This window comes from Sapajus apella, unplaced genomic scaffold (assembly GCF_009761245.1).
Source record: "Sapajus apella isolate SASKATOON/1434 unplaced genomic scaffold, GSC_monkey_1.0 scaffold10, whole genome shotgun sequence".
In the NCBI taxonomy this organism is placed as follows: domain Eukaryota; kingdom Metazoa; phylum Chordata; class Mammalia; order Primates; family Cebidae; genus Sapajus; species Sapajus apella.
The window spans coordinates 7430257-7442713 of NW_022436950.1; the positions used below are offsets into that span (position 1 = coordinate 7430257).

At 39.7% G+C, this 12457-nt stretch overlaps 1 protein-coding gene across 6 annotated transcripts in view; it reads right to left on the reverse strand.

The window, feature by feature from the left end:
• GIGYF2 (GRB10 interacting GYF protein 2) overlaps window positions 1–12457 on the reverse strand; it is a 163138-nt gene that overhangs the window by 143110 nt on the left and 7571 nt on the right. Inside the window, exon 1 of one of the 6 annotated variants that reach the window (XM_032277892.1) lies at window positions 978–1000. The exons of the other annotated variants lie outside the window; for them this stretch is intronic. The gene's annotated coding sequence lies outside the window, so the exon portion shown is untranslated. Of the gene's footprint in view, window positions 1–977; window positions 1001–12457 lie in introns of those variants that run through there. 6 annotated transcript variants of the gene reach the window in all.

A 12457-nucleotide genomic window follows, 5' to 3' on the forward strand; every position in this document is an offset into this window, starting at 1 on the left:
AAAAAAAAAAAAAAAAAAAAAAAAAAAAAAAATGCAGTACTACAAATCTCTATTTCCTAGCTATGTAAAACTTACCCAGAAAAAATATGGTGAAATCTGGGATAGGGTCCAGCCAGTACTATGTATAGTCTGCCACAAGACTAACACAGAATGAATATCAAGGAACCTGAATCTGCCCGCATTCCCATTCCCTACCTACATTTTTCCAAAAGCAGAAAAAGACCTACTTCCCTAGCACTCTCCATATATACTAAACAAATCAGTAGTTCTGTCTCCACTACAGCAGCCAGCGATTTTTACTTCAGCCAGATCTGGATTAAGATAACAAAAGATTAATAACTTTATTAGTGCAAATTAGTTCAACTACTTCAAAAAAGATTGGCAATATCCATTAAATCAAACTGTATGCCTACCCTGCGATCCCATAACAAACTGCTACACATACACCCAAGGGAAATGAAGTTATATTTCTAGCAAAAGACAAAAGATTCATGGTAGCTTTATTCATAATTGTCAAAAATTAACATTTGGCTATTAGGTCCATCAATGTAAATGTCCATCAACAGGCAAATCAATCTGCAGTATACTCATATAATAAAATATTACTCAGCAATTTAAAAAAAAAGAAAAGAAAAGAAAGCCAGTTGGGTGAGGGGTGGCTCACACCTGTAATCCCAGCACTGTGAGAGGCTGAGACAGGTGGATCATTTGAGGTCAGGAGTTTGAGACCAGCCTGGCCAACATAGCAAAACCCTGTCTCTACTTAAAATACAAAAATTAGCTGGGCATGGTGGTGGGTGCCTGTAATCCCAGCTACTCGGGAGGCTGAGACAGAACTGCTTGCACCCAGGAGACGGAGGTTACAGTGAGGTTGCAGTGAGCCAAGATCGCACCACTGCACTCCAGCCTGGACGACAGAGTGAGACACTGTCTCAAAAAAAAAAATAAAATAAAAAGAACAAATTACTGATACTCACAGTGATACTGCATAAATCACCCAGATATCATGTTCAGAAAAAGAAGCTACCTAGAAGAGAATATTTACTCTATGATTCCTTTTACGTGATGTTCAAGAATAGTACTATGTTTTGGGTATTTGACCCCTGCAAATCTCATGTTGAAATCTGATCACCAATGCTGGAGGTGAGGTCTAACGGGAGGTGTCTGGATTATGGACAGGTCCCTTATAAATGCCTTGGTGCCACTCTCACAGTAATGAGTGAGTTCTTACTTGATTTGTTCCCAAGAGAGCTAATTGTTAAAAACAGCTTAGCACCTCTCTCCTCATTCTCTCTTGCTCCTCTCGCACCATGAGATCTACACACACTGGCTCCCTTTTGCTTTCTGCTGTGAGTGGAAGTAGTCTGAAGCCCTCACCAGAAGATGTTTCTTGTACAGCCTACAGAACCATGAGCCCAATGAACCTCTTTTCTTTATAAATCACCCAGCCTCAGGTATTCCTTTATAGCAACACAAACAGACTAAGACAAACAGAAAATAAATGGTAACAGATGTCAGGAAAAGTGCTCATCATGGAAAGAAGGACTACTAAACAGGAAGGAGAGCCGGGCGCAGTGGCGTGTGCCTGTGGTCCCAGCTACTTGGAAGGCTGAGGTGGGAGGATCCCTTGAGCCCAGGAGTTCTGGGCTGTAGTGTACTATGCTGATCGGGTGTCTGCACTAAGTTAGGCATCAATATGGTGACCTCCTGGGAGCAGGGGACCACCAGGTTGCCTAAGGAGGGATAAACCGGCCCAGGTCGGAAATGGAGCAGGTCAAAACTCCTGTGCTGATCAGTAGTGGGACCGTGCCTGTGAATAGCCACTGCACTCCAGCCCAGGCAACATAGTGAGACCTCGTCTCTTAGGAAAAAAAAAAAAGAAAAAAAAAAAAACAGGAAGGAGAGGGAACTGGAGTGCTGGAAAAGTTCACTATCATAATCTAAGTGGTGATTACAAAAGTATATACATGTGTAAAAACTTATTGAACTATAAACTTCACATCTGTGCATGTATTTACCATATTTTGCATATCAATTATTATTATTGTTTCTTAGTGTTTCACTGTTGCACAGGCTAGAGTGCAGGGGAGTGCCCATAGCCCACTGTAAACTCAAACTCCTGGGTTCAAGCAATCCTCTTTCCTCAGCCTCCCAAAGCACTGGGATTACAGGTGTGGGCTACTATACCCAGCTCCAGTTATTTTTAATAAAGGTTAAATAAATGATACATGGTTTAGCAATTACAAATACTTCAAGGCTAAGCATAGTGGCTCACAACCGTAATCCCAGCACTTTGGGAGGCCAAGGCAAGTAGATCGCTTGAGCCCAGGAGTTTGAGACCAGCTTGGGCAACACAGCAAAATCTCACCTCTACAAAACAACAACAACAACAATTAGCTGGGTGTGGTGGTGCATGCCTGTGATCCCAGCTACTGGGGATGCTGAAGTGGGAGGATCACCTTAGCCCAGGAGGTTGAGGCTCCAGTGAGCTGTGATCATGACACTGCACTCCAGCCTGGGTTACACTCCCTATATCAAAAAAAACTTCAGTGAGCATAAAACAAAACTATCTAAACTATTTCAAATGAACATCTTCTGATAACATATTAAATTTATTCCCTGCTTAAATTTTGGCCATTAAAAACAACAACAACAAAAAAAAAACACCAGCCAGGCGTGGTAGCTCGTGCCTATAATCCCAGCACTTTGGGAGGCCAAGGCGGGCAGATCACACGAGGCCAGGAGTTCAAGGCCAGCCTGGCTGACACAGTGAAACCCCATCTTTACTAAAAATGCAAAAAAAAAAAAAAAAAAAAAAAAAAAATTAGCCAGGTGCAGTGGCACACACCTGCAATCCCAGCTACAGGGAGGGCAGGGGCATGAGCATTGCTTCAACCCGGGAGGTGGGGGTTGTAATGAGTCGAGATCATGCCACTGCACTCCAGCCAGAGTGATGGAGTGAGACTCTGTCTCAAAAAAACAAAACAAAACAAAAAACACCATTACCTTGATAAAATAATCTTCAAATCTGTCAGCTCCTAAGACCATAAAGAGGTCTACATTAAAATGAAGCAAGGCTCATTCACTAGACAAAAAGAATGTAGGTCTCCAAATGCTTTTTTTTCATTAAACAGCTAATAAAAGTCCAAACATGAGGGGGACCCACATCACTTATAGTAACAGTCAAAGATTGAAGCAATCTTGTAAAAGTGGCACATTCACTCAACAAAAGACAGCTATAACAACACGTGCACACAGTATAGTTACACATATGTCTAAAAAGAGGCAAAAAGAACAAAAGACAAAGGAATGTTAGAGGTGAAATTAATGATTTGTCCTCTATCATAACTTGCAATAATATTCTTTTATTAATTTACAACAAAATATATTTTAATTATCACAAAAAGCATAGGCCTGGCCTGTTGAAATTATTTTTTGAGACAGAGTCTCACTCTATTGCCCAGGGTGGAGTGCAGTGGCACAATCTCAGCTCACTCCAACTCCGCCTCACGGGTTCTTGCAATTCTCCTGCCTCAGCCTCCTGAGTAACTGGGACTACAGGTGCACACTGCCATGCCCGGCTAATTTTTTGTATTTTAGTAGAGATAGGGTTTCACTGTGTTGCCTAGGCTGGTCTCGAACTCCTGAGCTCAGGCAATCCGCCCGCCTCAGACTCCCAAAGTGGTGGGATTACAGGCGTGAGCCACCGTGCCAGGCCAATATTTTTACAGTCCCAATATAAATGTCGTAGAAAGTTATCACTCTTTTCAACATTAACTTGGTTTAAAACAAATTTTAAGGTTAAAAAAAAAAAGGGGAAATTCTTCTCCCGTCTATTATGGCAGAAAACACCCTTTTCCTTCTGCATCCATCTCATCTGGCAATACTAAATCTCTTCACTAATAAATATGCAAACATTTTTGAGTAATTTTTAAATATGATCTGTTAACATATTTATTGATGACAAAACTTCATGAAGTAAACTTAGGCTTCAATTATTCACTTTATTTCTAAAAATTTAACCTAAGAAACTAACCAGGAACTTTTTTCCCCCCAGAAAGTCAACAAAAGTCCAAGAAACTGTCTACATCTACCTGGCCCATACACTATACATGAAACTTTACAAAGCATTATTCCTACGTGAATTATCCTTTCTATGGCATATCTTCAAAAAAATTACAGATACTCTGCTGGCTTTTCCTTTCTAATAGGAATTTAAATTTCTAATTTACAGTATTGTGATAAACACTGCAACCCAATACAATTCTGAATCATTACCTATGCCATGAAATTAAGGTCAGCTTTACTTCTAGTAGCCCAAAACTGAGGACAATCCAAATGTTCATAAATAATGCTATAAACAAATACTGTAAACTCATACCTTAGAATATTCTTGGCATTAAAAAACAAACTATTTGCATGCAACAACATGGATGAATCACACATAATTATGTTAAGCAAAAGATGCCAGACCCTGCAGTCATAAAAAAGAAAAACATCATGTCCTTTGCAGGGACATGGATGGAGCTGAAGACCATCACCCTTAGCAAACCAATGCAGAAACAGAAAACCAAATACCACATGTTCTTCAAAGTAGAAGCTAAACAATAAGAACAAATGGACACATACAGGGAAACAACACACACTGAGGCCTCTCAGAGGGTGGAGGGTGAGGAGTGAGAGGATGGAGAGGATCAGGAAAAATAACTAATGGTTACTGAAGTATACAACAAACCCCCATGGCACACGTTTACCTATGTAACCTGCACATGTACCCCTGAACATAAAAGTATTAAAAAGTGGGGAAAAAAAGATGTCAGACCTAAACATGATTTCCATTTACATGAAATTCTAGAAGATGCAAATATTAATCAATAGTCACAGAAAACAGAACAGTGGTGGGAGAGGAAACATGACTACAAAGAAGCTGGGGGAAACTTCTGGAGATAATGAAAATCATACATATCTTGGTTACAGTGACAGTTACACTAGTGTGTGCATTTTTGAAAACTCATCAAAATATATACTTAATGAATACACTTAAAATGAAGGTATTTTATTATATGTAAATTATGCCTCAGAAAAATTATTTTTAAAAGACTAAAGTCACTAAAAGTAAACAGGCTGCAACCTCCAAAACGCAATGTATCCCAAGACTAAGGTTTAATATTTCTTGTATGTTAAATGCCTTTCTTTAAAGGTAATGAAATAGATGTTAAATAAAATTTTAGCTAAAACTTATAACTGAAGAATATTATGTACAACTGTACTACGGACACAGCACCTATTAGCCACATATGGCTATATAAAGTTAAATTAAGATTAACTAAAATTTTAAAATCGGTTCCTCAAGGGCACCAGGGAGAATAACTTTACAGTGGACAAACCTAACAAAGTATGAAGGTCAACATCAAGGATGATAAATCATGTTGACATATGTTCTCTTGATATGATGAAAATGGCACTTTGTGATCTTCCTCTAAAAATCCATAACCCCAGTCTAATCATGAAAAAAATGAAAAAAATTCTAAGAGAGGGATTTTACAAAATAACTTGACTGGTACTCCTCAAACTTGTCAAGGTCATCAAAAACAAGGAGTCAGCAAAAGTCCCATAGCTAAGAGAAGCCTAAAAATGCATGACCAGATATAATGTAGCATACTGAATGGAATTCTGAAACAGAAAAAGATACTAGATACAATTAAGGAAATGTAAATAAATGATGGACTTTAATTAATGACAATGTATCAATATTGGTTTATTAATTATAACAATGTACCATAGTAATGTAAAATGTTAATAACAGGAATTCTGCATTATCTTCTCAATTTTCTGTAAATCTACAACTGTTCTAAAAACTAAAGCCTTTTTTTTTTTTCTTTTAAAGTTACAATTAAAAAGTTAAGGCTGGGCCCAGTGGTTCACGCCTGTAATCTCAGCACTTTGGGAGGCCAACGAGGGCTGATCACTTGAGGTCAGGAGTTCAAGATCAGCTTCACCAACAAGGTGAAACCCTGCCTCTACTAAAAATACAAAAAATTAGCCAGGCATGGTGGCAGGAGGCTTGTAATCCCAGCTATTTGGGAGGCTGAGGCTGGAGAATAGCTTGAACACAGGAGGCGGTGGTTGCAGTGAACACAGATTGTGCCACTGCGCTCCAGCCTGGACGACAGAGCAAGACTCCATCACGTAAAAAAAAGTTAAGGTTTTTCTACATTTTTTTAAATGCAGTTCCTCAGTCACACCAGCTAGCAGCATCTCAAGTGCTCAACAGAAACAAGTGGCTGGTAGTTATAGTACTGAATGGTAAGAGGTTCATAGAAAATTTTTCATTTTTCATAGCAGAAAATTATAACTCATTCTAACTTATAAACAAATTCTTACGTATTCAGCACTAAAAACTCTCAGTAATATCTAAAAACCTTCAGTGATATGTTTACTCTAATTTCAATTTCAAACACTTTTTTTTTTTTTTTGAGATGGAATCTCGCTCTATTGTCCAGGCTGAAGTACAGTGGTGTGATCTTGGCTCACTGCAACCTCCACCTCCTGGGCTCAAGTGATTCTCCTGCTTCAGCCTCCTGAGTAGCTGCAGTTACAGGTGTGTGCCACCACGCCCGGCTAATTTTTTGTATTTTTAGTAGAGATGTGGTTTCACCATGTTGGTTAAGCTGGTCTCCAGCTCCTGACTTCGTGATCTGCCCACCTCAGCCTCCCTAAGTGCTGGGATTATAGAAATGTAAAATTGAAAACTTCCACTCCTCAAAGCAGCAGTTTACAAAGTAAAATTTATGGACCTCCCAACTCTTTCATGGGCATCTATGATGGATTTTCATACTACTACTATTATTATAAAATACTATTGTGATCTTATTTGCTAGTTTGAAAATTTTCTACTGCAAAAACTAAAATATTATTTACATTTTTCAATGTGTTGACACTTGTACAGACTGTGCAGTGATGAACTGCTGGCACCACAGCATGAAGTTAATTACAACAAACTATACCAGCAGTCACTATATTCTTCACTGCCTTGTGGCATGCACTCACAAGAGAGAGGGGGAAACAGCCACTTTTATTAAGAATGCCCATTATGAGGCAGTAAAAACTATTAATTGTATTAATCTTGATCCCTAGGAACACATCTTTTTAATATTCTACATGATGAAATGGGAAATAATGCATTTCTACTGCATATCAAAATCATGAAGAATGACACTTAATGCAAATGTTTTGGGTTACAAGCTCAACTAGCTGCTTTTTTTCACAGAACATAATTTTGACTTGAAAGAACAGCTGCACACAATGCGGCTGTCTAGACTTGGGTATGTAGCAGGCATTTTTTTCAAAATGAATGAGACTGTCACTTCAAAAAAAACAATTCAGAGTACCTGTTGCCAGTTATAAAATTTGACCTTTCAAGCAAAAATTAGAATCTTGGAAAGCTTCTATTTGTCACCACGTGTTAGGCAGTTTTCCAACACTTAAAGGCTTCTCTGATGGGTGCTGATTTCGATGAAAGTGATTTTTTGATACTGTATAATGTAAAATATGCATTCAACATGGAAGACAGACCAATAGATTTTATATTTACAGAGGTCAAACAATTTATTGATATACTCAGATTTCACATTGCAACTAATGTTTAAAAAAAAAAAATTACTTGGTTACCCAGTGTTAAAGCAATAAAAATTACACACACACACACACATACACAAACACTGCTGGTCAAATTTTACTGTAGGATCAAAGAATATATGCAATTATCTGTAAAAGCTATTAAAATTCTCTCTGTTGCAACTATATACATATCATTGAGGATAAATTTCCTAATATACTTCAACCGAAGTAATAAACAGCAACAGGCTGAATGCAAAAGCCAATATAACCCAGTTGCCTTCTATAAAGCAAGACATAAAAGAAATTTGTAAAAAGGTAAAACAATGCCAATCTTATCACCAGATTTTTAGAAATGTTTTAGAGAACAGGTATGTCATATTAAAAATATATTTATGTTAGCACGTAATGAGTTTGTTATATTTAAACGAGCTAATACTTTTTAGATTTCTTTATATGATAAACAGATAGATATAACTAAAAAAACAAAAGCTCTTTGGGGCCTCAATAACTTTTAAGAGGGTAAAGAGGTCCTAATATCAAAAAGTTGATTAACATCTATCACAGAGTAAGAAGAAAAAATGACAAAGCCTGGGCAACATGGTAAAACCCTGTCTCTACAAGAAAATACAAAAAAAAAAAAAAAAAAAAATTAGCCAGGCATGGTGGCACATGCCTGGAGTCCCGGCTAGTCAGGAGGTAGAGGTGGCAGGATTACTTGATCCCAGGAGGCAAAGGTTTCAGAGAGCAAAGAGTGCGCCACCACACTCTAGGCTGGGTCTTAAAAAAGACCAAGATGCTGTCTTAAAAAAAAAAAAAAAAAAAGTTGACAAATAAGAAACGCATAAATAAACTTAGAACATACATACATACATACATACCCTAGAGACCATGTCAAAGGGCATACAATAAGAACACCAAGATCTGGCCGGGCACAGTGGCTCATGCCTGTAATCCCAACACTTTGGAAAGCCGAGGTGAGTGGATCACCTGAGGTCAGGAGTTCTAGACCAGCCTGGCCAACATGGTGAAACCCTGTCTGCACTAAAAATACAAAAAATTAGCCAGGCATGGTGACAGGTACCTGCAATCTCACCTACTTGGGAGGCTGAGGCAGGAGAATCGCTTGAACCCGGGAGGCGGAGATTGCAGTGAGCCAAGATTGCACCATTGCGCTCCAGTGATGAAACTCCGTCTCCAAAAAAAAAATACAGAGAACACCAAGATCCAAAACGTGACACTTACTCAACAAGTATCCAGTGTTTTCAAACTGTACCTTTTCCAAGTACAAAAAGACTTTTCACATTTTGGATTTTACTTAAATGATTGTTTGACTGCCTCTCTCATTAGGCTGTAAGGCCCATGAAGATAGAACAGTACGTGCTTTGCTCAACCACCAAGGCTAGTCCAGCACCTGGCATAAGGCAAACATTCAAATAGTTGCAGGGTTTAAAAAGTTTTTTTAAGATAAAAGACCCACAAATAGAACTCACTGACATGTCTATTCAAAACTTACAAAGATGGCTGGTATAGTAGTTGATACGTGTAATCTCAAACGCTTTAGGAGGCCAAGGTAGGAGGATTGCTTGAGGCTAGAAGTTCTAAACCAGCCTGGGTAACATAGCGAGACCACCACCCCCATTTCTAATATTTAAAAATTGGCTAGAGCCCAGGCACAGTGGCTCACGTCTATAATCCCAGCACTTTAGGAAGCCAAGGCAGGAGGACCACTTAAGCCCAGGAGTTCAAGACCAGCCTGGACAATATAGTGAGATTTCATCTCTACAAAATTTTTTTTTTTCCCCAGGATGGAATCTTGCTCTGTCGCCCAGGCTAGAGTGAAACTCGGTTCACTGCACCCTCCACCTCCAGGATTCAAGCGATTCTCCTGCCTCAGCCTCCTGAATAGCTGGGATTACAGGCACGTGCCACCATGCCTGGCTAATTTTTTGTATTTTTTTTAGTAGAGATGGGGTTTCACCATGTTGGCCAGGCTGGTCTCAAACTCTTGACCTCATGATCTACTCACCTCAGCCTTCCAAAGTGCTGAGATTACAGGTGTGAGTCACCGTGCCGGCCTCTAAAAAAACTTTTAAAAACTAAAATGGGCTGCGTGCAGTGGCTCGCACCTATAATCCAAGCACTTTGGGAGGCTAAGGAGGGTAGATCACCTGAGGTCAAGAGTTCAGGACCAGGCTGCTCAACACAGTGAAACCTAGTCTCTACTAAAAATACAAAAATTAGCTAGGCGTGGTGGCATGTGCCTATAATTTCAGCCACTTAGGAGGCTGAGGCAGGACAATCACTTGAACCCAGGGGGGTGGAGGCTGCAGTGAGCCAAGATGGTGCCACTTCACTCCAGCCTAGGCAAAACAAACTCTGTCTCAACAGAAAAAATCCCAATGGTAGAAGTAATACAAAAGGCTGAAGAATAGGATCAGATTCCAGAACTACAGTAAGGCTCTCTGATTCACTGATCTTGCAGGATAGCTGTTAATCTAGTTATACTGAAGACACTTGGTCATGGTTTGGGCAGTACCACACATCAATTCCCAAGAAACTGATCATGAGAGCCCCTGGATGTGGCCAGTCTTCAAGACCTAAGCCTTGATTTATCAATTAGAAAGTACCAAGACAATTCCTTGTCAGTGTGTACAACCAAATTATTGTCGTACAGGAGGAATTTTAAACCTCACAAATTTCTGCCAATTCCTTGTCAGTCTGTATAACCAAAGGACCAACACTGAAGAGACCACAACTCCCAAGACTTCCTCCAGGCCCAGGAGAACTTGAATAAAAGGTGCTTTGTGTTCCCAAAGAACATACTAGCCACAATATCACTACAGAAAGAAAACGTATTGCTGTTGCTATCATTCTTCCTACTGTTTCTGAACAAAATATAAACATTTCTCCTTCTCCTTCTTCCTTTTAGTGAAAAGAATTAGCAAAAATGAACTATTTTAGGAAAAGTTACAGTGTCATCAACATTGCCACACCATCTGATAACCTTACCATAAGCCAATGTTTTCCTGACAAGGTCTGGCTGTTACCCAGGTAGGAATGCACTGGTGCAATCACGGCTCAGTGCAGCCTCAAACTCCCAGGCCCAAGGGATCCCCCAACCTCACCTCCCAGGTAACTGGGACCACAGGCATGAACCACAATGTAAAGCTGACTTTTTATTGATTGACTGACTGATTGATTGAGATGGAGTCTTGCTCTGTCACCCAGGCTAGAGTACAATTACTCAATTGCAGCTCACTGCAGCTTCCACCTCCCAGGTTCAAGAGATTCTCCCGTCTCAGCCGCCTGAGTAGCTGGAATTACAGGTGTGCACCACCACAGCCGGCTAATTTTTGTATTTTCAGTAGAGACGGGGTTTCACCATGTTGGCCAGGCTGGTCACGAACTCTTGACCTCAAGTGATCTGCCTGCCTTGTCCTCCCAAAGTACTGGGATTACAGGCGTGAGCCACCGTACCTGGCCAAACTTTTTTATTTTTGTAGAGATGTGACCTCCCTATGTTTTCTAGACTAGTTTCAAACTCCTGGGCTCAAGTCACCCTCCAGCCTCAACCTCCCAAAGTGCTGGGATTACAGATTTGAGCCACGTTGCGCCCAGCTCCTCTAAAAATTTTATACAAATTATGCAGAAATCTTTTTAAATCTCACAAAGCTCTGAATATGTCTTATGTCAACATCCAGATTTAAGAAAAAGTACAATATGAGAAAGAACTCTTCTACCTTAAAAATGAATTCAGCTCCAATCTGCTAAAAATCCTGGGTGAAAAAAAGTCTCATTAAGTCACATTCGTGGACCGTCATTAGATATATCACTCTGTAATAAACCACTTTTATTAGTGATTTCTAGCCTTTGCATCAAAAATCTGGACATACTAATACAACAAAATTTAAGTAATCAAGTATTAGTTTAGCAATTAGATGTTGCCAAGTATATACGAGCTACAAACAAAAATAAATAGGCACAGTGACTCATGCCTGTAATCCCAGCACTTCGGGAGGCTGAGGCGGGCAGATCACCTGAGGTGAGGAGTTCAAGACCAGCCTAGCCAACATGGTGAAATCCCGTCTCTACTAAAAATACAAAAAATTAGCCAGCTGTGGTGGTGCACACCTGTAATCCCAGCTACTCAGGAGGCTGAGGCAGGAGAATCGCTTGAGCCCAGTAGTCAGAGATTGAAGTGAGCCAAGATGGTGCCACTTCACTCCATCCTGGGCAACAAGAACGAAACTCCCTCTCAAAAAATAAAAATAAAGGCTGGGCACGGTGGCTCATGCCTGTAATCCCAGCACTTTGGGAGGCCGACGCAGGCAGATGACCTGAGGTCGGGAGTTAGTAAAGACCAACCTGACCAATATGGAAAAACCTCGTTTCTACTAAAAAATACAGAATTGGTGGGGCAGGGTGACCATGCCTATCCCAGCTACTTGGGAGGCTGAGGCAAGAGAATCACTTGAACCCAAGAGGTGGAGGTTGCAGTGAACTGGGATTGCACCACTGCACTCCAGCCTGAGCAACAAGAGCGAAACTCTGTCTCAAAATAAATTTTAAAATTTTAAAAATAAACAGGATTTCGAAATGTTGTATTAAAAAGTTTGCTTCAGTATTATCTAATTCCAGAATACAAAAACGTATTATTTCAAAAGTTTATACTGTCTCACTGACCCTTTCCCAAAAGTGACAATCCCCATTACTACTCTAATAATGTGAATAAAGTCAACTTTTCAAATTCTGTATGGCTTCCTAATACTCAAGTGTAGCTTAATACTATAAAAAGTACACAGAAATTGAAATTTATAAAAAACAATCAATGTAAAGT